The following is a 27,500-nucleotide window of genomic DNA, read 5'->3' as shown; positions in this document are numbered from 1 at the left end:
CACGTGAGGAACACAAATGCGAACAAGCCTGAATGGTCCCCAGGACTATATGGGAATGAAAACTCACACCCCAGAAGTGACTCGAACCCATACTCCCAGGAGCAACGCAACTGGTAACTACAGGGCGCCTTAATCCACTTGACCATCACGGCCGTCAAAAGGAATTCGCATATAGTCCTGGGGACCATTCAGGCTTGTTCGCATTTGTGTTCCTCACGTGTGCCCCAAAGAATGAGGTGATTTGGTGAAATGCTATGCCCAAGATTACCATCCGAGTTGCCGTCGGGGAAGTGGCTCAAATAGCCTCGGCTATCACTTCCTTTTGACGGCCGTGATGGTCAAGTGGATTAAGGCGCCCTGTAGTTACCAGTTGCGTTGCTCCTGGGAGTATGGGTTCGAGTCACTTCTGGGGTGTGATTTTTCTTTCGCATATAGTCCTGGGGACCATTCAGGCTTGTTCGCATTTGTGTTCCTCACGTGTGCCCCAAAGAATGAGGTGATTTGGTGAAATGCTATGCCCAAGATTACCATCCGAGTTGCCGTCGGGGAAGTGGCTCAAATAGCCTCGGCTATCACTTTCTTTTGACGGCCGTGATAGTCAAGTGGATTAAGGCGCCCTGTAGATACCAGTTGCGTTGCTCCTGGGAGTATGGGTTCGAGTCACTTCTGGGGTGTGAGTTTTCATTCGCATATAGTCCTGGGGACCATTCAGGCTTGTTCGCACTTGTGTTCCTCACGTGTGCCCCAAAGAATGAGGTGATTTGGTGAAATGCTATGCCCAAGATTACCATCCGAGTTGCCGTCGGGGAAGTGGCTCAAAAAGCCTCGGCTATCACTTCCTTTTGACGGCCGTGATGGTCAAGTGGATTAAGGCGCCCTGTAGTTACCAGTTGCGTTGCTCCTGGGAGTATGGGTTCGAGTCACTTCTGGGGTGTGAGTTTTCATTCACATATAGTCCTGGGGACCATTCAGGCTTGTTCGCATTTGTGTTCCTCACGTGTGACCCAAAGAATGAGGTGATTTGGTGAAATGCTATGCCCAAGATTACCATCCGAGTTGCCGTCGGGGAAGTGGCTCAAATAGCCTCGGCTATCACTTCCTTTTGACGGCCGTGATGGTCAAGTGGATTAAGGCGCCCTGTAGTTACCAGTTGCGTTGCTCCTGGGAGTATGGGTTCGAGTCACTTCTGGGGTGTGAGTTTTCATTCGCATATAGTCCTGGGGACCATTCAGGCTTGTTCGCATATATATATATATATATATATATATATATATATATATATATATATATATATATATATATATATATATATATATATATATATATATATATATATTATTAAATATGACCGAAAAAGTAAGATTAATAATTCTAACACGAAATTTCTCAATCTTTCGTACATTTCTTTTCACTGTTGGAGGTAAATAAAAAATCAATTCTCCAAAATTCATTTTTATTTCTAGTCTGACGCGACACGAGCGCGTTTCGTAAAACTTATTACATTTTCAAAGACTTTAGTTTACAAATACACAACTGAATAGAACTTATGCATCTCCGATTTTATATCTACATTTGAGTGAGGTGGAAGGGGTGATGTGGCATTAATCAACATAAGACAGAACAAAAGGTGGCATTAATAGGGTATTAATTTCATCAACACAAGACAGAACAAGGGGTGGCATTAATAGGGTATTAATTTCATCAACAAAAGACAGAACACGAAACAATGGGTATTGAATAGAAGTGTTTGTAGAAAGCCTATTGGTCCATATTTCTTGATGCTTCTATATTGGAGCGGAGTCTTGAGGTGGGTAGAATATAGTTGTGCAATAATTGGCTGTTGATTGCTGGTGTTGACTTCTTGATGTGTAGTGCCTCGCAAACGTCAAGCCACCTGCTATCGCTGTATCTATCGATGATTTCTGTGTTGTTTACTAGGATTTCTCTGGCGATGGTTTGGTTGTGGGAAGAGATTATATGTTCCTTAATGGAGCCCTGTTGCTTATGCATCGTTAAAAGCCTAGAAAAGGATGTTGTTGTCTTGCCTATATACTGGGTTTTTTGGAGCTTACAGTCCCCAAGAGGGCATTTGAAGGCATAGACGACGTTAGTCTCTTTTAAAGCATTCTGTTTTGTGTCTGGAGAGCTTCTCATGAGTAGGCTGGCCGTTTTTCTGGTTTTATATTAAATCGTCAGTTGTATCCTCTGATTTTTGTCTGTAGGGATAACGTTTCTATTAACAATATCTTTCAGGACCCTTTCTTCCGTTTTATGAGCTATGGAAAAGAAGTTCCTGTAAAATAGTCTAATAGCGGGTATAGGTGTTGTGTTAGTTGTCTCTTCAGAGGTTGCGTGGCTTTTCACTTTCCTTCTTATGATGTCTTCGACGAAACCATTGGAGAATCCGTTGTTGACTAGGACCTGCCTTACCCTACAGAGTTCTTCGTCGACTTGCTTCCATTCTGAGCTGTGGCTGAGAGCACGGTCGACATATGCGTTAACAACACTCCTCTTGTACCTGTCTGGGCAGTCGCTGTTGGCATTTAGGCACATTCCTATGTTCGTTTCCTTAGTGTAGACTGCAGTGTGGAAACCTCCGCTCTTTTCCATGACTGTTACATCTAGAAAGGGCAGCTTCCCATCCTTTTCCATCTCGTAAGTGAAACGCAGCACGGAACTCTGCTCAAATGCCTCCTTCAGCTCCTGCAGATGTCTGTCATCAGGTACCTGTGTAAAAATGTCGTCAACATACCTGCAGTATATGGCCGGTTTCAAGTTCATGTTGACTAAGACTTTTTGCTCGATGGTACCCATGTAGAAGTTTGCAAACAGGACACCTAGGGGAGAACCCATGGCGACCCCATCTACTTGCTTATACATGTGCCCATCCGGGCTCAAGAAGGGTGCCTCTTTAGTACAAGCTTGGAGTAGTTTCCTCAGAATATTTTCTGGTATGTCAAGAGGAGTACAGGCTGGATCACGATACACTCTGTCGGCTATCATTCCGATTGTCTCGTCCACAGGTACGTTGGTAAACAGCGATTCTACGTCCAACGAGGCTCTTATCCCTGTGGCCCGTGTGCCCCGCAGTAAGTCAACAAATTCCTTTGGAGACTTCAGGCTGAAGGCGCAAGGAACATAAGGAGTCAGCAGGCCGTTGAGTCACTTCGCCAGTCTGTACGTGGGTGTGGGTATCTGGCTAATGATTGGCCGAAGTGGGTTTCCAGGCTTGTGTGTCTTGACATTTCCATACGCATATCCAGGTTTATATTCCCCAATGATCTTTGGCAGGTGGAGTCCGGATTTCTTGGCGTTCACAGTTTCGATCAGTTTGTTGACCTTTGCTTTTAATTCGGCTGCCCTTTCTAGATGTAACAGTCATGGAAAAGAGCGGAGGTTTCCACACTGCAGTCTACACTAAGGAAACGAACATAGGAATGTGCCTAAATGCCAACAGCGACTGCCCAGACAGGTACAAGAGGAGTGTTGTTAACGCATATGTCGACCGTGCTCTCAGCCACAGCTCAGAATGGAAGCAAGTCGACGAAGAACTCTGTAGGGTAAGGCAGGTCCTAGTCAACAACGGATTCTCCAATGGTTTCGTCGAAGACATCATAAGAAGGAAAGTGAAAAGCCATGCAACCTCTGAAGAGACAACTAACACAACACCTATACCCGCTATTAGACTATTTTACAGGAACTTCTTTTCCACAGCTCATAAAACGGAGGAAAGGGTCCTGAAAGATATTGTTAATAGAAACGTTATCCCTACAGACAAAAATCAGAGGATACAACTGACGATTAACTATAAAACCAGAAAAACGGCCAGCCTACTCATGAGAAACTCTTCAGACACAAAACAGAACGCTTTAAAAGAGACTAACGTCGTCTATGCCTTCAAATGCCCTCTTGGGGACTGTAAGCTCCAAAAAACCCAGTATATAGGCAAGACAACAACATCTCTTTCTAGGCGTTTAACGCTGCATAAGCAACAGGGCTCCATTAAGGAACATATAATCTCTTCCCACAACCAAACCATCGCCAGAGAAATCCTAGTAAACAACACAGAAATCATCGATAGATACAGCGATAGCAGGCGGCTTGACGTTTGCGAGGCACTACACATCAAGAAGTCAACACCAGCAATCAACAGCCAATTATTGCACAACTATATTCTACCCACCTCAAGACTCCGCTCCAATATAGAAGCATCAAGAAATATGGACCAATAGGCTTTCTACAATCACTTCTATTCAATACCCATTGTTTTGTGTTCTGTCTTGTGTTGATGAAATTAATACCCTATTAATGCCACCCCTTGTTCTGTCTTGTGTTGATGAAATTAATACCCTATTAATGCCACCTCTTGTTCTGTCTTATGTTGATTAATGCCACATCACCCCTTCCACCTCACTCAAATGTAGATATAAAATCGGAGATGCGTAAGTTCTATTCAGTTGTGTATTTGTAAACTAAAGTCTTTGAAAATGTAATAAGTTTTACGAAACGCGCTTGTGTCGCGTCAGACTAGAAATAAAAATGAATTTTGGAGAATTGATTTTTTATTTACCTCCAACAGTGAAAAGAAATGTACGAAAGATTGAGAAATTTCGTGTTAGAATTATTAATCTTACTTTTTCGGTCATATTTAATAATATATGTCTACAGGATATATATATATATATATATATAAATATATATAAATATATATATATATATATATATATATATATATATATATATATATATATGTATATATATATATATATATAAATATATGGCACAACTCTCCTAAACACGAGAGTGAAGTATACAACTTTAGAAACACTTTCCCACCAGGAGACTCGAACCCTAGCCAGCACAGAAGCCTTCCAGCAACTGGCATAACAGGTACGCCTTAACCCACTCCACCACCTGCTCAGACCCTTAAAAGAGATGGTAATTTCGGAGTATTTAACACTCCAAAGACCACCAGCTCCCAAGAGCACTAGAGCAAGTGAGGGGTCATTTTTACGTTTTTTTATCAAGTCTCTGTTAATATGGAGAACACTGTGTCTATGCTTAAGGCACAACTCTCCTAAACACGAGAGTGAAGTATACAACTTTAGAAACACTTTCCCTCCAGGAGACTCGAACCCTAGCCAGCACAGAAGCCTTCCAGCAACTGGCATAACAGGTACGCCTTAACCCACTCCTCCACCTGCTCAGACCCTTAAAAGAGATGGTAATTTCGGAGTATTTAACACTCCAAAGACCACCACCTCCCAAGAGCACTAGAGCAAGTGAGGGGTCATTTTTACGTTTTTTCATCAAGTCCCTGTTATTGTTACTGTACCTGTTATGCCAGTTGCTGGAAGGCTTCTGTGCTGGCTAGGGTTCGAGTCTCCTGGTGGGAAAGTGTTTCTAAAGTTGTATACATAAATATATATATATATATATATATATATATATATATATATATATATATATATATATATATATATATATATATATATATATATATATAAATATATATATATATATATATATATATATATATATATATATATATATATATATATAAATATATATATATATATATATATATATATATAAATATATATATATATATATATATATATATATATATATATATATATATATATATATATATATATATATATATAAACATGATTCTTGATAGAGAGGGTGATCAACAACATCCAAACTACTCCTGTTTCCCACCATGGAAGGAGTCTACCTTCAAAATAGTAATAAAAAGTCTTACGATCAAAATGGCTGCCTTTGACAACAGTCCTAAAGCGCATCATAGAAAAGCAAATATGCAGCATTGCAATAGCAGGAACCACCCACATCTTCACAGACCGATCGGTGGACACAATATGAGAGTGCTGGCGCAGCACTTTGCATAGACAACGAACAGGCATATTGGAGACTGAGAAGAAAGACCTGTATCATCAACCAAAACTGAGCCGTTTAGGAAAATGAAGTGGAATGACAACTTAGAAATAATTAAAACAATTTTTTGTCTGGGAGAAGTAGCTAAAGGAGAAGGACTCAATATAACCCTGTACTGGATCCCATCTCATCGTCGGAATTCCAATAAATGAGAAAGCCGATGAAACTTCTAAATTGGCAACTCATCCAGTGATCCACAAAAGAATCCAACCCAGCCTAAAGTACATAAAAAGCGCCATCACCGAAAAACTCGCACATCTCCACAAAGCCTATCTTCAATAGAGTGTTGCAGAAGGTTAGCGCTTGCAATATGGTATCTTCAAGCCACCAAGCTAGACAAGTTAAATATCTCGTAAGGAATATCCAGGATAGCAGCAGTTCGGTTATATAGACTATTTCTAGGTCACAGATGTAACTGGGAAATGGGTGAACCCAGAGATTAGGATTGCATCTTCTGTCTAACAATCACAGAAAAACAAGTACTTCACCATCTCCTGGAATGTGAAGCAACAACGACCTTAGAAGAGTCTCTGAACCTTGCGGTAACCAGCATGAAGCCAATAACACTGCCACTCTTCTGCTCAAAAAAAGGTGTCCAGCAGCTGGACATCCTCATAAATACTGTCAAGCAGTATCCTCCCCCGTGATAGCAGCCGCATAGTAAGGACTGACGATTTTTTTTTTTTTTTTTTTGAGATATATACAAGAGTTGTTACATTCTTGTACAGCCACTAGTACGCTTAGCGTTTCGGGCAGGTCCCTGGAATACGATACCTTGCCGCGAAGAATCGTTTTTTCATCCAAGTACACATTTTACTGTTGTGTTAAACAGAGGCTACAGTTAAGGAATTGCGCCCAGTAAATCCTCCCCGGCCAGGATAGGAACCCATGACATGGCGCTCGCGGAACGCCAGGCGAGTGTCTTACCACTACACCACGGAGACTGTTTAAATACGAGTTCAGCACACAGTATATCCTTTCACGACCAAAGATCACATTCCCCCAAAAAATCAACCACTCACGGGCTATTCATGCCCATGCCATCTTTTGGGTAGCTTAATCTTCATCAATCAACCATACACCCATACGGGATACTCATGCCTGGGCCACCTTTATGTGGCAACGGTACCAAGAAGTGGCATCTTCATGAATCAGTCAACCACACACCCATACAGGATACTCATGTCCGTGCCTCCTCTTGGGTGGCAATGACACCAAGAAGTGTCATCTTCATCAATCAAACAGTCACACACCTGCAGCAGGATACATCAAGTTCTTCGAAACATAGGCATATGATAGAAAGGCATATGTCCACACCAGCCCGCACGTCACGCATAGAAGTAAGGAAGCAAATCCTCAGCAAAGAAACGTTCCCGATCACCCTACCTCGCAGGCCCCGACGGTGCCAATATTCAATATAATCCAATTTATTTTAACTGATATATTGCTCGTTACTTGCAATAATAATGCTGCTGATATATATTGCGGATATTTTGCTCATCATACTTGCCAATCTCGCTGTTAAGTTTGACCTCTTACAATCAGCTGCTAAGCAAAAAAACAACCTTTATATAAATGAGTTACCAAGCAGCGTGGATCCCTCCTCTTCAGGCTGCGTCAAATTCGCAAACAAAACCCTGGTGTTATCAAGCAGTGCTACAGTGGGAGCCGGTCGGCCGAGCGGATAGCACGCTGGACTGTGTTCCTGTGGTCCCGGGTTCGATCCCGGGCGCCAGCGAGAAACAATGGGCAGAGTGTCTTTCACCCTATGCCCCTGTTACCTAGCAGTAAATAGGTACCTGGGTGTTAGCCAGCTGTCACGGGCTGCTTCCTGGGGGTGGAGGCCTGGTCGAGGACCGGGCCGCGGGGACACTAAAGCCCCGAAATCATCTCAAGATAACCTCAAGATAACCTACACTAGGAATGGAACGATCACTGTAAAGAAGTTAAGTACAGGAAAAAGATATGAAATAAAGTGTGACTAACAACTATTGACCTTCTTTAAAGATTGTGGTATATTTGAAAACCAGAATCCGCCCAATGCCAATACTGAAAATAACTCATGAGTGACTGAGCCTAACCTAACTTAACCTAACCTTGTCCAAGGCGCTGTCTTTGCCTTACCGGTTAACAGATGTTCTCTCATCCATAAAAGTTTCTAACTAATCAGTAATGTCTCCATGCACTTATGTAAGCATCTACCTCAGTATCATTGTAAAATTTTACTCATAAATATAATCTTACCCTGTTATTTTTAAATTTAATTGTAATTTGATTTATATATCATTTATTGAAATTAATTATTGAGTTCATTTTGTTTTCTTAAGTTCATACTAATTATAGGATCATATCTATGTTATATAAAGTAAATAACTTAGAAAAAGTTATATAAAATAAAGTTAATTATCTTTAAGATTATTTTTCTTTATGAGTATTGTTTGCCTTATTACTTTTATTATATATTAATCTTGTCATTCTCTACTGATTTTTTTCTCTTTTTACCGAACTTATGTATCCTTAATGGATACATCTATTTTATGTGTATTGGCATTTATTGTTGTGTTCTGCTATAATTACTTACTATTTACAGCAGATTTAGTATTTAACTGTTTCTGTAATTGCTTGTCTTATTGTATCGTGACCTCATTGCATCTACATGCATACTGATATTGATCCTGATCTAAATCTTCTATCTCATATCTACACCAATCAGCACATTGATCATCATTATTGCAGGTATTACACAGCAAATCTTGCAAAAAACTAACTCCTAAATAGCACCTGCTTATCAGTTTACAACCAAAATGTTAGATCACTTGGTAAACATTTTGATGATATAAATGCATTACTCACAGCACTAGGTACTAAATTATCGTTCATTATTTTATCAGAAACCTGGCTAAGTAGAGACTATACCCAACTCTACAACTTAGCTGCTTATAAAGTAATTCTCAACTGCAGGCCTAATAAAAAAGGAAGTGGCACAGCTATATATTACCAAGATACCTTCATCTTCAACAGTGTCATTGGTGATTGAGATAACTATTGTGAATATACCTATGCCCAGTTCTCAAGTAAATCCCTTAAATCCTCCTTGACTATCGGTGCTATCTATAGATTTCCCAACACTAATATAGCTTCATTCTCAGATAACCTAAGAAATCTTATCTTAAATAACAATCTCAACAAAAATCACATCATTCTAGGAGGACATTTCAATATTGTTCTGGATCTACAAAATAGCCCTCAAGTTGACTATTTCCGTAACAGCATGAACGCCTGTATGTTAATCCCCACAATCACCAAGCTCCCTCGAGTCACTCAAACATCTGCCACTACCTTGGATCACTTATGGACTAACATAGCAGCTCCCCTTGCTCTGGTATAATCTATGGCAGTACAACTGACCACTATCCTACCTTCCTCATAGCAAATATGGACATAACACCACCAGAAAGCAAGAAACTCTCATTCAGGCTACACAGTGAAGCAGCTACAGGCAACCTCACAAAAGAGCTTCACAATATTAACTGAGAATCTGAATTCAATAATACACAGGATATAAATTCATTAGCTAACCTCTTTCTCTCAAAAACTCTAAGCATCTACAACACTCATTATCCCCTCCTTACCAAACAAGTAACTGACAAAATAATAAACAATCCGTGACTCACAAATGGCATATTTAAATCAATCAACAAGATTGGCCAAGTTACAAAGAAAGTAGTTAAAAGGTACTCATCAATGCTTACCAATATCATAAGAAAAACAAAAATTTCATATTATGAGAATAGATTCCAAGAAGCAAAAGGCTACATGAAAACCACATGGAAAACCATCTCTAATATCTTACGAACTAAACAACACTCACACAACCAGATGAAACTCTCTAAGGATGGCTATACACCGTCAACTGATTTAGAAATGGCAAATTAATTTAATAGCTTCTTTTCATCGGTTGGTGCTAACCTTGCCAGAAAATTCCCACAAACTCAGACACATATTAACTCAGGCAGCTATCCAAACTCTCTTTTCCTTGTACCAGTCAGCCCGACAGATATTGTGTCCATCATACACTCACTAAAAACTAAAGCTGGGAACATCAGTGAAATCCCATCCATTGTATATAAGAGCGCCTCCCATGCCCTTGCGCCACCCATAGCTCTGCTGTTGAACAAATCTCTAGAGTGTCATACCTTCCCTGATATCCTTACAAAAGCAAGAGTAACGCCAGTTCATAAAGCAGGTAATCCGGCATACATAAACAGTTATAGACCAATATCAAACCTACCCATACTATCAAAAAATGTTGAAAAAATTGTCTACAAACAGCTCTACTCCTACCTCATAAAATTCGACATACTCAGCCCCTGTCAGTTTGGCTTCCGCTCCAAAAAGAGTACCAACGATGCAATTATTAGTCTCCTTCATATAATTTATTCAGCCCTTGACAAAAATGAGTTTCCGATTGGACTCTTCATTGACCTGAGAAAAGCCTTTGATACTGTTAATCACAACTACCTCCTACGTAAACTCCATCATTATGGAATCCGAGGCTTGCTATGCCTCTATGTGATATAGGCCGCTATGAAGCGGACTGTATCCGATCCTATCTTAGTGATAGACATCAATGTGTAGTTATCAATGATATAACAACTCCAACTCTACCAATAACCGTTGGAGTGCCACAGGGCAGCATTTTAGGCCCTCTCCTATTTCTTATATACATCAACGATCTGCCTAATGTCTCTAACATTCTTAAACCTATATTGTTTGCTGATGATACTACCCCTCATCTAATCAGACCCGAACCCACACACACTAAATAATGTTGTGAATAATGATTTTAAAAAGTCCACTAATGGATGTCAACTAACAAACTAACACTAAACATAGAAAAGACCTACTACATCTTATTTGGAAGCAAATCAACAAATGCAATTGAACTTCAGATAGACAATGTTAATATCAGTAATGATAATGATGTAAAGTTTCCTGGCCTATTCCTAGGCAAAAGACTCATCTTCGTCACCTACATACAACACATAACTAAGAAAGTCTCTAAAACAGTTGGTATACTCTCCAAAATCAGATATTATGTGCCTAACTCTGCTCTCATCTCACTATATTATGCACAAATCTATCCCTATCTTAATTATGGTATCTGTGCATGGGGTTCAACCACTGCAAACCACCTCATGTCCATCATCACCCAGCAAATATCTGTTATCTGAATAATAACAAACTCTGCTTTCAGACAACACTGAGCCCCCCTTGTTTAAATTCCTACACATGCTAAAAAATAAACTCATTTCACACATTCTCTTGTGTCAATTTCATTTAAAAAAAACCTTGTTCTTAAACGCAAACCCTGCTCTGAAACTCTCCCTGGACCGATGTAACAGGACCCATTATCACCACACCAGAAATAAATATCTCTTTGATATCCCCAAAGCCAAACTGAATCTGTGTAAACACTCTATGCAAATAAAGGGACCTAGTCTATGGAACTCACTCCGTAATGAATTGAAAAGCTGTCCAACTTTTGCCTCATTCAAAAACAAAACTAATAAGTACCTAACTTCATCTTCATAGTTTTCTACCTTGTGCTTTAAAATTGCACTGTATCTAGTGCCAGCCAATCTCGCAATCTTTGTTCCTAATCCAAACAACTTTGCAATTGTGATCATTGCTGTCTTCTTATATGTGCTATCAATATGCTGTATTGTGCCTATTAATCTTTCTTAAATTACCAATCAAGCTGTCAATGCAATCAATCAGAGCTACCGATGTGCTTTAATATACCTACTATTCTCTCTCATCTCATCTCTTTCTTGCAATGTACCTGTTATAATTTTATGAATTCTGCTAGAATTTACCTACTTAAAATTATCTGTTTGAATAAGGACCTGCCCGAAACGCTGCACGTACTAGTGGCTTTACAAGAATGTACATACCATGCTATGTTTCCTTACAAAACCAATGTACCTTCTTGTATATATATATATATGTCGTACCTAGTAGCCAGAACTCACTTCTCAGCCTACTATTCAAGGCCCGATTTGCCTAATAAGCCAAGTTTTCCTGAATTAATATATTTACTATAATTTTTTTCTTATGAAATGATAAAGCAACCCTTTTTTCTATGTATGAGGTAAATTTTTTTTTATTGGAGTTAAAATTAACGTAGATATATGACCGAACCTAACCAACCCTACCTAACCTAACCTAACCTATATTTATAGGTAAGGTTAGGTTAGGTAGCCAAAAAAAGCTAGGTTAGGTTAGGTTAGGTAGGTTAGGTAGACGAAAAAACATTAATTCATGAAAACTTGGCTTATTAGGCAAATCGGGCCTTGAATAGTAGGCTGAGAAGTGCGTTCTGGCTATTAGGTACGACATATATATATATATATATATATATATATATATATATATATATATATATATATATATATATATATATATATATATATATATATATATATGTATATATATATATATATATATATATATATATATATATATATATATATATGTATGTATATATATATATATATATATATATATATATATATATATATATATATATATATATATATAAATTAACCACCTCTCTCTCTCTATATATATATATATATATATATATATATATATATATATATATATATATATATATATATATATATAAATTAACCACCTCTCTCTCTCTCTCTATGTATATATATATATATATATATATATATATATATATATATATATATATATATATATATATATATATATATATATGTCGTACCTAGTAGCCAGAACGCACTTCTCAGCCTACTATGCAAGGCCAAATTTGCCTAATAAGCCAAGTTTTCCTGAATTAATATATTTTCTCTAATTTTTTTCTTATGAAATGATAAAGCTACCTATTTCATTATGTATGAGGTCAATTTTTTTTTATTGGAGTTACAATTAACGTAGATATATGACCGAACCTAACCAACCCTACCTAACCTAACGTAACCTATCTTTATAGGTTAGCTTTGGTTAGGTAGCCGAAAAAGTTAGGTTAGGTTAGGTTAGGTAGGTTAGGTAGCCGAAAAACAATTAATTCATGAAAACTTGGCTTATTAGGCAAATTGGGCCTTGAATAGTAGGCTGAGAAGTGCGTTCTGGCTACTAGGTACGACATATATATATATATATATATATATATATATATATATATATATATATATATATATATATATATATATATATATATATATATATATATATTAGTATATTTTGGTAGCAGTCTTTCCTGTAGACATATATTATTAAATATGACCGAAAAAGTAAGATTAATAATTCTAACACGAATCTTCTCAATCTTTCGTACATTTCTTTTCACTGTTGGTGGTAATTCAAAAATCAATTCTCCAAAATTCATTTTTATTTCTAGTCTGACGCGACACTTGAGCGTGTTTCGTAAAACTTATTACATTTTCAAAGACTTTAGTTTACACATACACAACTGAATAGAACTTACACATCTCCGATTTGTTTATATCTACATTTGAGTGAGGTGGATGGGGTGAGGTGGTATTAATAGCGTATTAAATTCATCAACACAAGACAGAACACGAAACAATGGGTATTGAATGGAAGTGATTGTAGAAAGCCTATTGGTCCATATTTCTTGATGCTTCTATATTGGAGCGGAGTCTTGAGGTGGGTAGAATATAGTTGTGCATTAATTGGCTGTTGATTGCTGGTGTTGACTTCTTAATGTGTAGTGCCTCGCAAACGTCAAGCCGCCTGCTATCGCTGTATCTATCGATGATTTCTGTGTTGTTTACTAGGATTTCTCTGGCGATGGTTTGGTTGTGGGAAGAGATTACATGTTCCTTAATGGAGCCCTGTTGTTTATGCATCGTTAAAAGCCTAGAAAGAGATGTTGTTGTCTTGCCTATATACTGGTTTTTTTGGAGCTTACAGTCCCCAAGAGGGCATTTGAAGGCATAGACGACGTTGGTCTCTTTTAAAGCGTTCTGCTTTGTGTCTGGAGAGTTTCTCATGAGTAGGCTGGCCGTTTTTCTGGTTTTATAGTAAATCGTCAGTTGTATCCTCTGATTTTTGTCTGTAGGGATAACGTTTCTATTAACAATATCTTTCAGGACCCTTTCCTCCGTTTTATGAGCTGTGGAAAAGAAGTTCCTGTAAAATAGTCTAATAGGGGGTATAGGTGTTGTGTTAGTTGTCTCTTCAGAGGTTGCATGGCGTTTCACTTTCCTTCTTATGATGTCTTCGACGAAACCATTGGAGAAGCCGTTGTTGACTAGGACCTGCCTTACCCTACAGAGTTCTTCGTCGACTTGCTTCCATTCTGAGCTGTGGCTGAGAGCACGGTCGACATATGCGTTAACAACACTCTTCTTGTACCTGTCTGGGCAGTCGCTGTTGGCATTCAGGCACATTCCTATGTTCGTTCCCTTAGTGTAGACTGCAGTGTGGAAACCTCCGCTCTTTTCCATGACTGTTACATCTAGAAAGGGCAGCTTCCCATCCTTTTCCATCTCATAAGTGAAACGCAGCACGGAACTCTGCTCAAATGCCTCCTTCAGCTCCTGCAGATGTCTGACATCAGGTACCTGTGTAAAAATGTCAACATACCTGCAGTATATGGCCGGTTTCAAGTTCATGTCGACTAAGACTTTTTGCTCGATGGTACCCATGTAGAAGTGTGCAAACAGGACACCTAGGGGAGAACCCATGGCGACCCCATCTACTTGCTTATTCATGTGCCCATCCGGGCTCAAGAAGGGTGCCTCTTTAGTACAAGCTTGGAGTAGTTTCCTTAGAATATTTTCTGGTATGTCAAGAGGAGTACAGGCTGGATCATGATACACTCTGTCGGCTATCATCCCGATTGTCTCGTCCACAGGTACGTTGGTGAACAGTGATTCTATGTCCAACGAGGCTCTTATCCCTGTGGCCCGTGTGCCCCGCAGTAAGTCAACAAATTCCTTTGGAGACTTCAGGCTGAAGGCGCAAGGAACATAAGGAGTCAGCAGGCCGTTGAGTCGCTTCGCCAGTCTGTACGTGGGTGTGGGTATCTGGCTAATGATTGGCCGAAGTGGCGAAAAAATGAACCTCATACTCTCTGACAAAACTAAATTCCAAAGGGTAACGAAGGACACTACAGCCGAATTGAAAGCAAAGGTCAACAAACTGATCGAAACTGTGAACGCCAAGAAATCAGGACTCCACCTGCCAAAGAATATTGGGGAATATAAACCTGGATATGCGTATGGAAATGTCAAAACACACAAGCCTGAAAACCCACTTCGGCCAATCATTAGCCAGATACCCACACCGTGCTCTCAGCCACAGCTCAGAATGGAAGCAAGTCGACGAAGAACTACGTAAGGTAAGGCAGGTCCTAGTCAACAACGGCTTGTCCAATGGTTTCGTCGAAGACATCATAAGAAGGAAAGTGAAACGCCATGCAACCTCTGAAGAGACAACTAACACAACACCTATACCCCCTATTAGACTATTTTACAGGAACTTCTTTTCCACAGCTCATAAAACGGAGGAAAGGGTCCTGAAAGATATTGTTAATAGAAACGTTATCCCTACAGACAAAAATCAGAGGATACAACTGACGATTTACTAAAGCAGAACGCTTTAAAAGAGACCAACGTCGTCTATGCCTTCAAATGCCCTCTTGGGGACTGTAAGTTCCAAAAAACCCAGTATATAGGCAAGACAACAACATCTCTTTCTAGGCGTTTAACGATGCATAAGCAACAGGGCTCCATTAAGGAACATATAATCTGTTCCCACAACCAAACCATCGCCAGAGAAATCCTAGTAAACAACACAGAAATCATCGATAGATACAGCGATAGCAGGCGGCTTGACGTTTGCGAGGCACTTCACATTAAGAAGTCAACACCAGCAATCAACAGCCAATTAATGCACAACTATATTCTACCCACCTCAAGACTCCGCTCCAATATAGAAGCATCAAGAAATATGGACCAATAGGCTTTCTACAATCACTTCCATTCAATACCCATTGTTTCGTGTTCTGTCTTGTGTTGATGAATTTAATACCCTATTAATACCACCTCACCCGATCCACCTCACTCAAATGTAGATATAAACAAATCGGAGATGTATAAGTTCTATTCAGTTGTGTATGTGCAAACTAAAGTCTTTGAAAATGTAATAAGTTTTACGAAACGCGCTCAAGTGTCACGTCAGACTAGAAATAAAAATGAATTTTGGAGAATTGATTTTTGAATTACCACCAACAGTGAAAAGAAATGTACGAAAGATTGAGAAAATTCGTGTTAGAATTATTAATCTTACTTTTTCGGTCATATTTAATAATATATATATATATATATATATATATATATATATATATATATATATATATATATATATATATATATATATATATATATATATATATATATATATATATATATATGTCGTACCTAGTAGCCAGAACGCACTTCTCAGCCTACTATGGAAGGCCCGATTTGCCTAATAAGCCAAGGTTTCCTGAATTAATATATTTTCTCAATTTTTTTTTCTTATGAAATGATAAAGCTACCCATTTCATTATGTATGAGGTCAATTTTTTTTATTGGAATTAAAATTAACGTAGATATATGACCGAACCTAACCAACCCTACCTAACCTAACCTTTCTTTCTAACCTATATCTTTCTAGGTTAGGTTAGGTTAGGTAGCCGAAAAAGTTAGGTTAGGTTAGGTTAGGTAGGTTAGGTAGTCGAAAAACAATTAATTCATGAAAACTTGGGTTATTAGGCAAATCGGGCCTTGCATAGTAGGCTGAGAAGTGCGTTCTGGCTACTAGGTACGACATATATATATATATATATATATATATATATATATATATATGTCGTACCTAGTAGCCAGAACTCACTTCTCAGCCTACTATTCAAGGCCCGATTTGCCTAATAAGCCAAGTTTTCCTGAATTAATATATTTACTATAATTTTTTTCTTATGAAATGATAAAGCTACCCTTTTCACTATGTATGAGGTCAATTTTTTTTTATTGGAGTTAAAATTAACGTAGATATATGACCGAACCTAACCAACCCTACCTAACCTAACCTAACCTATATATATAGGTAAGGTTAGGTTAGGTAGCCAAAAAAAGCTAGGTTAGGTTAGGTTAGGTAGGTTAGGTAGACGAAAAAACATTAATTCATGAAAACTTAGCTTATTAGGCAAATCGGGCCTTGCATAGTAGGCATAGAAGTGAGTTCTGGCTACTAGGTACGACATATATATATAAATATATATATATATATATATATATATATGTCGTACCTAGTAGCCAGAACTCACTTCTCAGCCTACTATTCAAGGCCCGATTTGCCTAATAAGCCAAGTTTTCCTGAATTAATATATTTACTATAATTTTTTTCTTATGAAATGATAAAGCTACCCTTTTCACTATGTATGAGGTCAATTTTTTTTATTGGAGTTAAAATTAACGTAGATATATGACCGAACCTAACCAACCCTACCTAACCTAACCTAACCTATATATATAGGTAAGGTTAGGTTAGGTAGCCAAAAAAAGCTAGGTTAGGTTAGGTTAGGTAGGTTAGGTAGACGAAAAAACATTAATTCATGAAAACTTGGCTTATTAGGCAAATTGGGCCTTGCATAGTAGGCTGAGAAGTGAGTTCTGGCTACTAGGTACGACATATATATATATATATATATATATATATATATATATATATATATATATATATATATATATATATATATATATATATATATATATATATATGCAGTATATGCATATATGTATATGCATATGCACATGCAGCGCGGGCTTACATTGTTGATCTCCCGGACCAGAAGGCACTAGTAAAGCTTGACTTCAAAAATGCCTTCAATCAAGTCAGACGAGATGCTGTCCTCAGGGCTGTACACAACCATTTCCGTCCCCTTTACCCATTCATCCGATCGTGCTACAGTGGGGACTCTAAGTTTCTTTTTGGGGAGCATGAAATAAACTCCTGTGAAGGTGTCCAACAAGGTGACCCCTTAGCCCCCCTCCTTTTCTGTCTAGCTATCAAAGAGGTCACTGATAGTCTGACAAGCGAGCTAAACATCTGGTACCTGGATGATGGCACTCTAGCTGGAACTCCGGAAACCATTTTGGGGGATATAAGGAAAATCCAGGAGCAGGGAGCAGCCTTAGGCCTCATTCTCAATGCATCCAAATGTGAAATAATCTCCCGCAACCCAGACATCACTGGGCAAATACAAAATGCTCTTCCAGACATTCTCGTTGTCGAGCCACCGGACTGCACTCTCCTGGGTGCCCCCATTGGCCCACGAGCAATCGAGGAGGTCCTGGCTGCAAAAATCACTGACCTAAAGAGAATGCAGGACAGGATTGACAAGATCGATGCCCATGATGCTCTCTTTCTCCTTACAAGATGCCTGTCTCTCCCTAAGTTGACCTACTTTCTGAGATGTTCTCCATCCTACAGCAGCCCTAAGTTAAATGTGTATGACACCCTTCTGAGGTCCATACTGGTGAAAGTCCTGAACCTGCCATTGGACGACTCTCAGTGGGAGCAAGCAACCCTTCCTGTAAGACTCGGGGGCTTGGTGTCCGCACAGCCTCCCAAATTGCTCTACCAGCCTTCCTTTCCTCCTCTCATGCATCGCACGACCTCGTCAGAGATATTTTACCTGCAACCCTGAGAGATTCAGCAGGAATACACGATCCTGCTTTCACTGAATGTTCAAATCAGTGGAATGTTCTTGCAGCCCCAGCAACCATTATAGAGCCAACAAAACAACACAAACAGTCCGGCTGGGACCACCCTCTAGTGGAAAAAGTAGCTGATGCCATGCTAAGCGTCGCAACATCAGACAAGGAGAAAGCCCGCCTCAGAGCAGTGCGTGCCCCCCATGCAGGAGACTTCCTCCTGGCAGTACCCATGTCTGCAATGGGCACGCGCCTAGATCCAGAATCCCTTCGTGTAGCAGTGGCCCTCCGCCTTGGTGCCCCAATTCACACTGAATACAAGTGTATTTGCAACAGGGTGGAAGCAGACCAATACGGACTGCATGGGTTGCATTGCGGAAGCACAAAGGGCTGGCATGCAAGACACAACGAGGTCAATGACATCATCAAGAGAAGCCTCGTCTCAGCTGGGTGCCCAGCGGAGAGAGAACCTCGCCTCCTAGGGGTCCAAAACCCGGATTTCCCAGCACTTCGCCCTGATGGCATCACCATATACTCATGGAAGGAGGGTAGACAGTTGGTGTGGGACTACACATGTGTATTCACCCTGGCTGACACCTATGTACACTTCGGAGCTGATCAAGCAGGTGGGGCGGCCAACCACAGGGAAACAGCAAAATCACTCAAGTACAGGCGACTGGAAGGTCAATACCTCTTTGTTCCCATAGCGTCTGAGACGCATGGCCCCTGGGGCAAGAGTGCCTTGGGATTTCTCAAGGAATTGGGGTCCAAGCTCATTGACGTCACCAGAGACCCAAGGGCTTCCAGTTTTTTATTTCAGCGTCTCAGTGTGGCGATCCAGAAGGGAAATGCTTGCTGCGTCCTCGGTTCCTGTCCAGAAGCGGAGGAGCTTCAAGAGATCCATAACCTTTAGGCATTTGTCTTGTATGTTTTGTAACCTTTAAATACAATATATATATATATATATATATATATATATATATATATATATATATATATATATATATATATATATATATATATATATATATATATATATATATATATATATATATATATATATATATATATATATATATGTCGTACCTAATAGCCAGAACGCACTTCTCAGTCTACTATGCAAGGCCAGATTTGCCTAATAAGCCAAGTTTTCATGAATTAATATATTTTTTCTAATTTTTTGCTAATGAAATGATAAAGCTACCCATTTCATTATGTTTGAAGCCAATTTTTTTTTATTGGAGTTAAAATTGACGAAGATATTTGACCGAACCTAACCAACCCTACCTAACCTAACCTAACCTATCTTTATAGGTTAGGTTAGGTTAGGTAGCCGAAAAAGTTAGGTTAGGTTAGGTTAGGTAGGTTAGGTAGTTGAAAAATAATTAATTCCTGAAAACTTGGCTTATTAGGCAAATTGGGCCTTGCATAGTAGGCTGAGAAGTGCGTTCTGGCTACTAGGTACGACATATATATATATATATATATATATATATATATATATATATATTTATATATATATATATATATATATATATATATATATATATATATATATATATATATATATATATATATATATATATATATATATATATATATATATGTCGTACCTAGTAGCCAGAACTCACTTCTCAGCCTACTATTCAAGGCCCGATTTGCCTAATAAGCCAAGTTTTCCTGAATTAATATATTTACTATAATTTTTTTCTTATGAAATGATAAAGCTACCCTTTTCACTATGTATGAGGTCATTTTTTTTTATTGGAGTTAAAATTAACGTAGATATATGACCGAACCTAACCAACCCTACCTAACCTAACCTAACCTATATATATAGGTAAGGTTAGGTTAGGTAGCCAAAAAAAGCTAGGTTAGGTTAGGTTAGGTAGGTTAGGTAGACGAAAAAACATTAATTCATGAAAACTTGGCTTATTAGGCAAATCGGGCCTTGCATAGTAGGCTGAGAAGTGAGTTCTGGCTACTAGGTACGACATATATATATATATATATATATATATATATATATATATATATATATATATATATATATATATATATATATATGTATATATATATATATATATATATATATATATATATATATATATATATATATATATATATATATATATATATATATATATATATATATATATATATATATATAAGCTGTAAAATCCTCATCGCATTGCAGTAGCAATACACAGACTCAGACTTCGTTACAAGTGCTGCTGAGAGATAATAAACTCAATAGTTTAAGAGTGTCATGTAACAGATGCAGAGGCGCCACTATTGCATTACTTACTGAAATGTGAAGCAACTGAAGCCCTGTGCATCAAACTCAACATTAATTCACCGAGAGCAGCTGCATTAGATGCAAAATCCGCAACGACTACAAAGATTAGAAAAACAGTGAAGAATGAGACACACTAATGAACAATGTGCATCTATATCAGCTATAAAGATAGTGTTATTAAAACAAAACAAAAACCAGTGCGCTAAAACAGAAGGGGAAAAAACGGAGAAAAGGAGGAAACCCCCACCACCGTTTAAGACTTTGACCCAAATATCACAGTAACAAGGTTATTGCGAATATGCGAACTCAATTCTAGGCTCACTCACTCACTATGTCCATGTAGCCCGTGCTACATGGACATTTCGTTCTGAGTACCTAATCTAAAATAACAACAACAACAACAGCCTGCATCAGCAACACACCTATCCTCACCTTTCTCAGTATGCAACACTAATCACCGACGACCTCTTAAAAGCACCAACGTACATCCCTTCTGGCAGCAAGACGACTTAAGTAGCAACTGAAACGATTGCACCAACAACTGTAACTGTCCACTTCTTTCACGTTGTGTTCCTGAATCACTGGAATAATCGGTTGAAAGACGGCCACACACTCACGTCTGCACAAACAGTAAGCTGACAATATGAGTGGTCAAGGTGGAGCGCTAACCTATCGTCCGGACTCGTCCGAGATCAGTGCCCAACTCAAATTTCACAAATTAATAAAGAATTTACTGGCAGGAGGAGAGTAAACAAACTGTCAAGTTCCCTGGCGGCTGCCATTAACTTCGTGGTCGGTTCAAGTCACGTACTGTGCCACTCTCACATCCTCTAGGCTTCGTATCTTCAAAACAGCAAAGCAGTTTATTCATTATTTAGCTAACAATCAAGATAACTTAGTGTTTTAGTAAATGATTAAATAATTAATTTTATCTTTAAACCTCAGTATTCAACAAGTACTCAGTACTTATTGTTGAACTCAGTACAGCAGTAAACTATTGTTGGTAGTTAAGACTGAAGCAAAAACTTAACAAAAATAAAAACCAGATAATCTTAATCTAACCAAATTTTAGTTAAATTACCCACACTGTGGGATTGTATTTCAAGAAGTTATGCACACGGTCTACTAAAGTTGCCGAATATATGAATTAATGGCGCAACTCCATAGCACTTTAACCTAAAGCAGTGATGGTACCGGCGTGAAGCCCCTTATATAAAGCTTCAGTCGTGGTATGGTGCCCTTATCTGAAGCAGCATGGTGGTATGGTGTCCTCACCTGACGCAGCAGTAGAGGTTTGGTGTCCTTCCCTGAAGCAGCAGGAGTGGTGTGGAACCCTCACCTGAAGCAGCGTTAGTGGTGTGGTGTCCTCACCTGAAGCAGCTGTAGTGGTGTGGAACCCTCACCTGAAGCAGCGTTAGTGGTGTGGTGTCCTCACCTGAAGCAGCGTTAGTGGTGTGGTGTCCTCACCTGAAACAGCTGTAGTGGTGTGGTACCCGTCACCTGAAGCAGCGTTAGTGGTGTGGTGTCCTCACCACACCAATACGCTGCGAATCAATACGCTGTAAATGTTTCACCACATACTACAAATACAAATAATCGGCAACAGAACCTATCCTAGCCAGTGCCTAAATAAGCACAATATGCTCTAAAATATGCTATTATAATATATTATATAATAATAATAATAATTTATATTTGAGAAAAGTTCTGTTTTGGATGAACAGCATGTTAAATTGATGAATGCGTCTTTGGGGTCGAACTCTGGATAGAATGGACTAGGTCTAAGGAAGAGTTGGGTGTGGCATACTCAATTAATGCAGTTGTAGTCGAGTGGTGCCCCTCACCTGAAGCTACAGTGGGTATGGTGTACTCACCTGAATGAACAGTGGTTGTGGTGTCCTTACCACAAATAAGAAAAAATAATCTAATTTAAGATTTAACATAATTTACCTTGAATTTTTTAGAGGCAAAAGGAATATGGGAAACATGATTTATATACATACCCATATCTAATAACTTTTCTAAGTACAGCATCAACCATAATGTCTTTAATTTATATATATGAATATGTTCGTTTTGCCCTCTATAGGAAAATATTTATTTTGACAGGAAGATGTGATTTTTACAAATCCAAAGAAGGGTACTTGTGGTTCATTTTCTCTCTCGTTCTGCAAAAAAACAGTCCTTTTCTTCATGTAGTCAACAAAAGGTATTTATGATTTTACGATCATTTTATCTTCTACCAACTTTCATTCACTAATGCATTGTTGTAATCTTTTGGTAAGTAAATTTATGACATCATGTGTGTTATTTCATTAACATAATGTTTCTGAGTAAGTGTTGAGTGAATAGTTATATTTTTGTGTTAATTATTATATTTGTATATGTGAATAATAATTTTGTTTGTGAACATATTTATGTGTGTGAACATATTTATGTCTGTGAGTAATTATGATTGTATGTTAGAGTAATTATATTTATGTGAATAATTGTTTGTGTTAATCATTTGTTGTTACGTGTGTGAATAATTGCTAGTGTAAGTAATTTTGTTGTTACGTGTGAATAATTATGTTCGGACGTTTAAATAGCATTGATCTTCACAGAAACAATACAGGTGTTCGAAGACTTAAACGTATGCTTCTCAGGAGTGTGGGCTTTTATTTTTTGTTATATATACAAGAGTTCCTACATTCTTGCAAAGACAATAGCACGCTTAGCGTTTCGGGCAGATCCATAATCTTAATATTCCCCGGAATACGACCCCCCAAATCGTTTAGCAACCAGGTACCCCATTCACTGCTGAGTGATCAGAGGCTAGAGTTAAGGATTGGCACCCAGCCAATCCTTCCCAGCTAGGATTCGAACCCAGGCCAAAGCGATTGGGAAGCGCGGGGTAATTGTTTTACCATTGTGCGACGGGGACCGCACTTATCACCAATTAGAGAGAGAGAGAGAGAGAGAGAGAGAGAGAGAGAGAGAGAGAGAGAGAGAGAGAGAGAGAGAGAGAGAGAGAGAGAGAGAGAGAGAGAGAGAGAGAGAGAGAGAGAGAGAGAGAGAGAGAGAGAGAGAGAGAGAGAGAGAGAGAGAGAGAGAGAGAGAGAATCCTTACCTGTCCTTAGAGAGAATGAATATAAGAGAGAGAATAAGAAGTTATATATGAGAAGAGAGATTCTCTTAGAGAGAGAGAATCCTTACCAACATTACCAACGCTGGGATCACACACACAGTTTTGTGAACACTCATCGTCCTGATGTGGATGTTGTGTTTGAAACATTTTTAGATGACAGGACTCCTAAGAACTTTGCTACAGTTGCCGGTAATACCTCATGGATGCGCCTAGACAGGCAGGGTCAAGGAGGGGGTGTTGCAGTGTGTATCAGCAAATCTGTGCATGCCCAACCAGTTTTTGAGGTCATCCAGAGTCATCTTGAATTTATGTTCTTCAAAATTTGCATAAATTCAGGTACCTCAATACTTTTATGTGCAATGTACAGACCTCAATGGCAGGGTGCTTCCCCAATCAACTTCCTGATGAACAACCTAGACTCCCTGCTAATGCAGCACAACTGTCAACACATTATAATTGTTGGTGATAACCAGTATCTTATAAAGAGGGATTTTCATGAACTCTTAGCAGTCTTCAAAATAGAAAAAAATTGTCAGCTTTCCAACGCACATATCAGGCTCATCCGTCGATCCTGTCGTGACTGACTTTCTTGCAAGCATAGTTCACTGCCGACCTCTGGGCTAAGTTGGTTCTTCAGACCACCTGGCTGTCTTTACTACACTGGTTATCCCGAAAGATCGAGGTGATCAGCCTTGGTTTGGATATCGCTGCCAGATGGCAGCTGAAACCAAAAAAAAAGGCCTGGAGGAGATTTAAACTGCATCCCTCGGTTCATAACAGAAACATTCATAGACAATCTTGTCGAATAATGAAGGAAGCTCAAAAGTGGGCTATATCCAGATGCGAATTCGAAACTCGAAGAAAACTTGCATCTGAAAGGGTTGGATCCAAGGTCTGGTGGTCCCTGGTGAAGGATCGGCCAGGATCGGATCTCTTCTCTAAACCAAGAGGATGGAACTGGTGCAACCAGCAATCAGGAGACGGCTGATCTACTGGCAAACCACTTTGCTGCCAAGAGGCAAATCCCTGATCCTGAACGTTAACTTCCACATTTTGCCCCAAGCACTGTGTGTAGTATGACTGAAGTGGTTATACAGCAGGCTGAAGTTCTCCATCTCCTTAAAACGCTAGACACAATAAAGCTGTGGGGCCAGACAAGGTCAGTCCAAGACTACTACGCAGCTGCGCTGACCTGTTGGCTCCACCTCTCACGTACCTCTTCCAACTCTGCCTAACTCAAGGAATTTGGCCCTCCTTATGGCATAAGGCAGATGTTATTCCAGTATACAAAAAGAAGACCCGCTCAGTGATTGGTAACTACAGACTAGTGTCACTACTCTCCAAGTAGTGGCAATATCCTAGAATCATGAATCGCTCAGCAAATGATATAATTTTGTTATCATCATCCGCTGATATGTGATCGACAGTATGGTTATAGAAAAGGCCGATCTGCTGCTGATCTCTTGCTAAATCTCTCCTCTAAGTGGCATCAGTCACTGGATGAGTCCAGGATCAGCTGTGTTGTTGCTCTAGACATAGCAGGAGCCTTTGATCGGGTTTGGCACTCTGGATTAGCAGTGAAGCTTCAAGCACTCGGAATCTCAGGCTCCATCTTAGAGTTAATAAAAGACTACCTTCAAGAACGAACTCTAAAGGTAGTCCCCAATGGAGCAGAATCCGATAGCCACTCAATTGGTGCCAGCTTTCCACTGGGTAGTATGCTTGCGCTCTCTGCTGTTGAATGTTTATTTCAACGATCTACTTTATCTCTTTCCTGAAGCTCAAGCTTATGCTGATGACTGCACTCTAACCTTCCAATACAGAAAGGAAGAAATGCCAACTGCTGCAAGTATCATTAATCGTTAACCTTCAGCGATTTCTACCTGGGGTAGGAGATGGAAGGTCACATTTGCGGTTGAGAAGACACAAGCGATGATGGTAACTAGACTGTACATAGCAAATTGGACTGGCTTGCAAATGGGTGGCAAAACCCCTAGAGTTTAAAAGTGAAATTGACATATTGGTATGAAAGGTAACGAGAATCTTGCTCTTCTCAAAGCTGTCACTCTTGAGACAATTGCCTCCTCCATCGAGAGTTTAAGATCTCACGAGCACTGTGTCTACACCGACGGCTCAGTCCAATCCTCTACTGGACGGACTGCAGTGGCATGTAGGTTTTATAGAAATAATATTTACACAAAGACTGTCAGTGTCAGGTTAAACAACTGGCTGACCTCCACACAAGCAGAACTAGCAGCATTACACTTTGCTACAAGTACATTAAAAAACATTGGAGGAGGAATAATATTCTGTGATTCAAAGTCTGCTCTTCAAGCAATCGAAAACTTCTCTTGGAAGATCGACAGCAAGAACCTCATACTCCCAATTATAAATGACCTAATTGATGCACAGAGTAAAGGGTCTCGAATCTCCTTTGTATGGATACCTTCACACATAAATATAACCCATCATAATGAGACAGATATTGCAGCCAAATTAGCGTGTAACAAGTTTGAAGTTGAATTAGATCTAGATATCATCATCTCTGCTGTCAAAACTGTATTGGTCCAAACACTCAGATCTGATAGGAAAGAACTTACTGACTCCCAACGTCCTGAAAGTACTAGTATAAAAAGCTATGATTTGTTCAGTTCTGAAACCTACATCTATGGGCAGCACAAAACGTCCACTAGACTGTGCGACACAGTGGTTGCAAGGATCAGGTTAGGTTACCGTTACCTGTGGCAGGTGGCTGCAGGTGACGGATCTCCCAATCCTGAGCACTCCAGTTGCAAACTCTGTGAGCAGGAACTACGGCACGATCTCCCGCACTACATCACTGAATGCCCAGTTATTAGACCTTTCAGACCAGTTGGCATGAGGTACCTGGAGCATGAGGTACCCAAAATTTGCCCGTGCAGGCTACTAAACACATGGCTCTGTATGACTAACCATCCTGCGAGATAGGGACTTGTATTACCACTGCTACCTTATTCAATCTTGTGTTGATGATATCCTCAAAATGCATCCGGAGTCTGCCAGTGCAGACTGCTTATCACGTGCCTCTGTATGACTAACCACCCTGTGTGATGGGGATTTTTTAGCATCACGTAGTTAGCTTTTTTGACACACTGTACTCCACTTCATATAGTCTAGGGTAGCTGCACTAATGCAGATGAACCTCATATCTTAATAAAAAAAAATTGGGATGGAAGTTCTGCTCTTTAATGACAATGAAGAGACATGTGCTTAACCTTTGCTCAAAAGGCAGCCAGGAAACCTACAGTCCTACGGCTCAACTCACTCCTTGACAGCAAAGGCTGAAATTCATTATATGAAGCACAAGTTCGCTCTC

The 27,500-nt window shown here is 39.2% G+C and overlaps 1 pseudogene; it reads left to right on the top strand.

The window, feature by feature from the left end:
* Nucleotides 1-27,500, top strand: part of LOC123766619 (glutamate receptor ionotropic, kainate glr-3-like) — a 322,176-nt pseudogene that overhangs the window by 285,171 nt on the left and 9,505 nt on the right.

The sequence above is a fragment of the Procambarus clarkii genome, chromosome 62 (assembly GCF_040958095.1).
Source record: "Procambarus clarkii isolate CNS0578487 chromosome 62, FALCON_Pclarkii_2.0, whole genome shotgun sequence".
NCBI lineage: Eukaryota > Metazoa > Arthropoda > Malacostraca > Decapoda > Cambaridae > Procambarus > Procambarus clarkii.
Note: the sequence above shows the minus strand (reverse complement) of the source record. Positions and strands in the feature narration are given on the sequence as shown.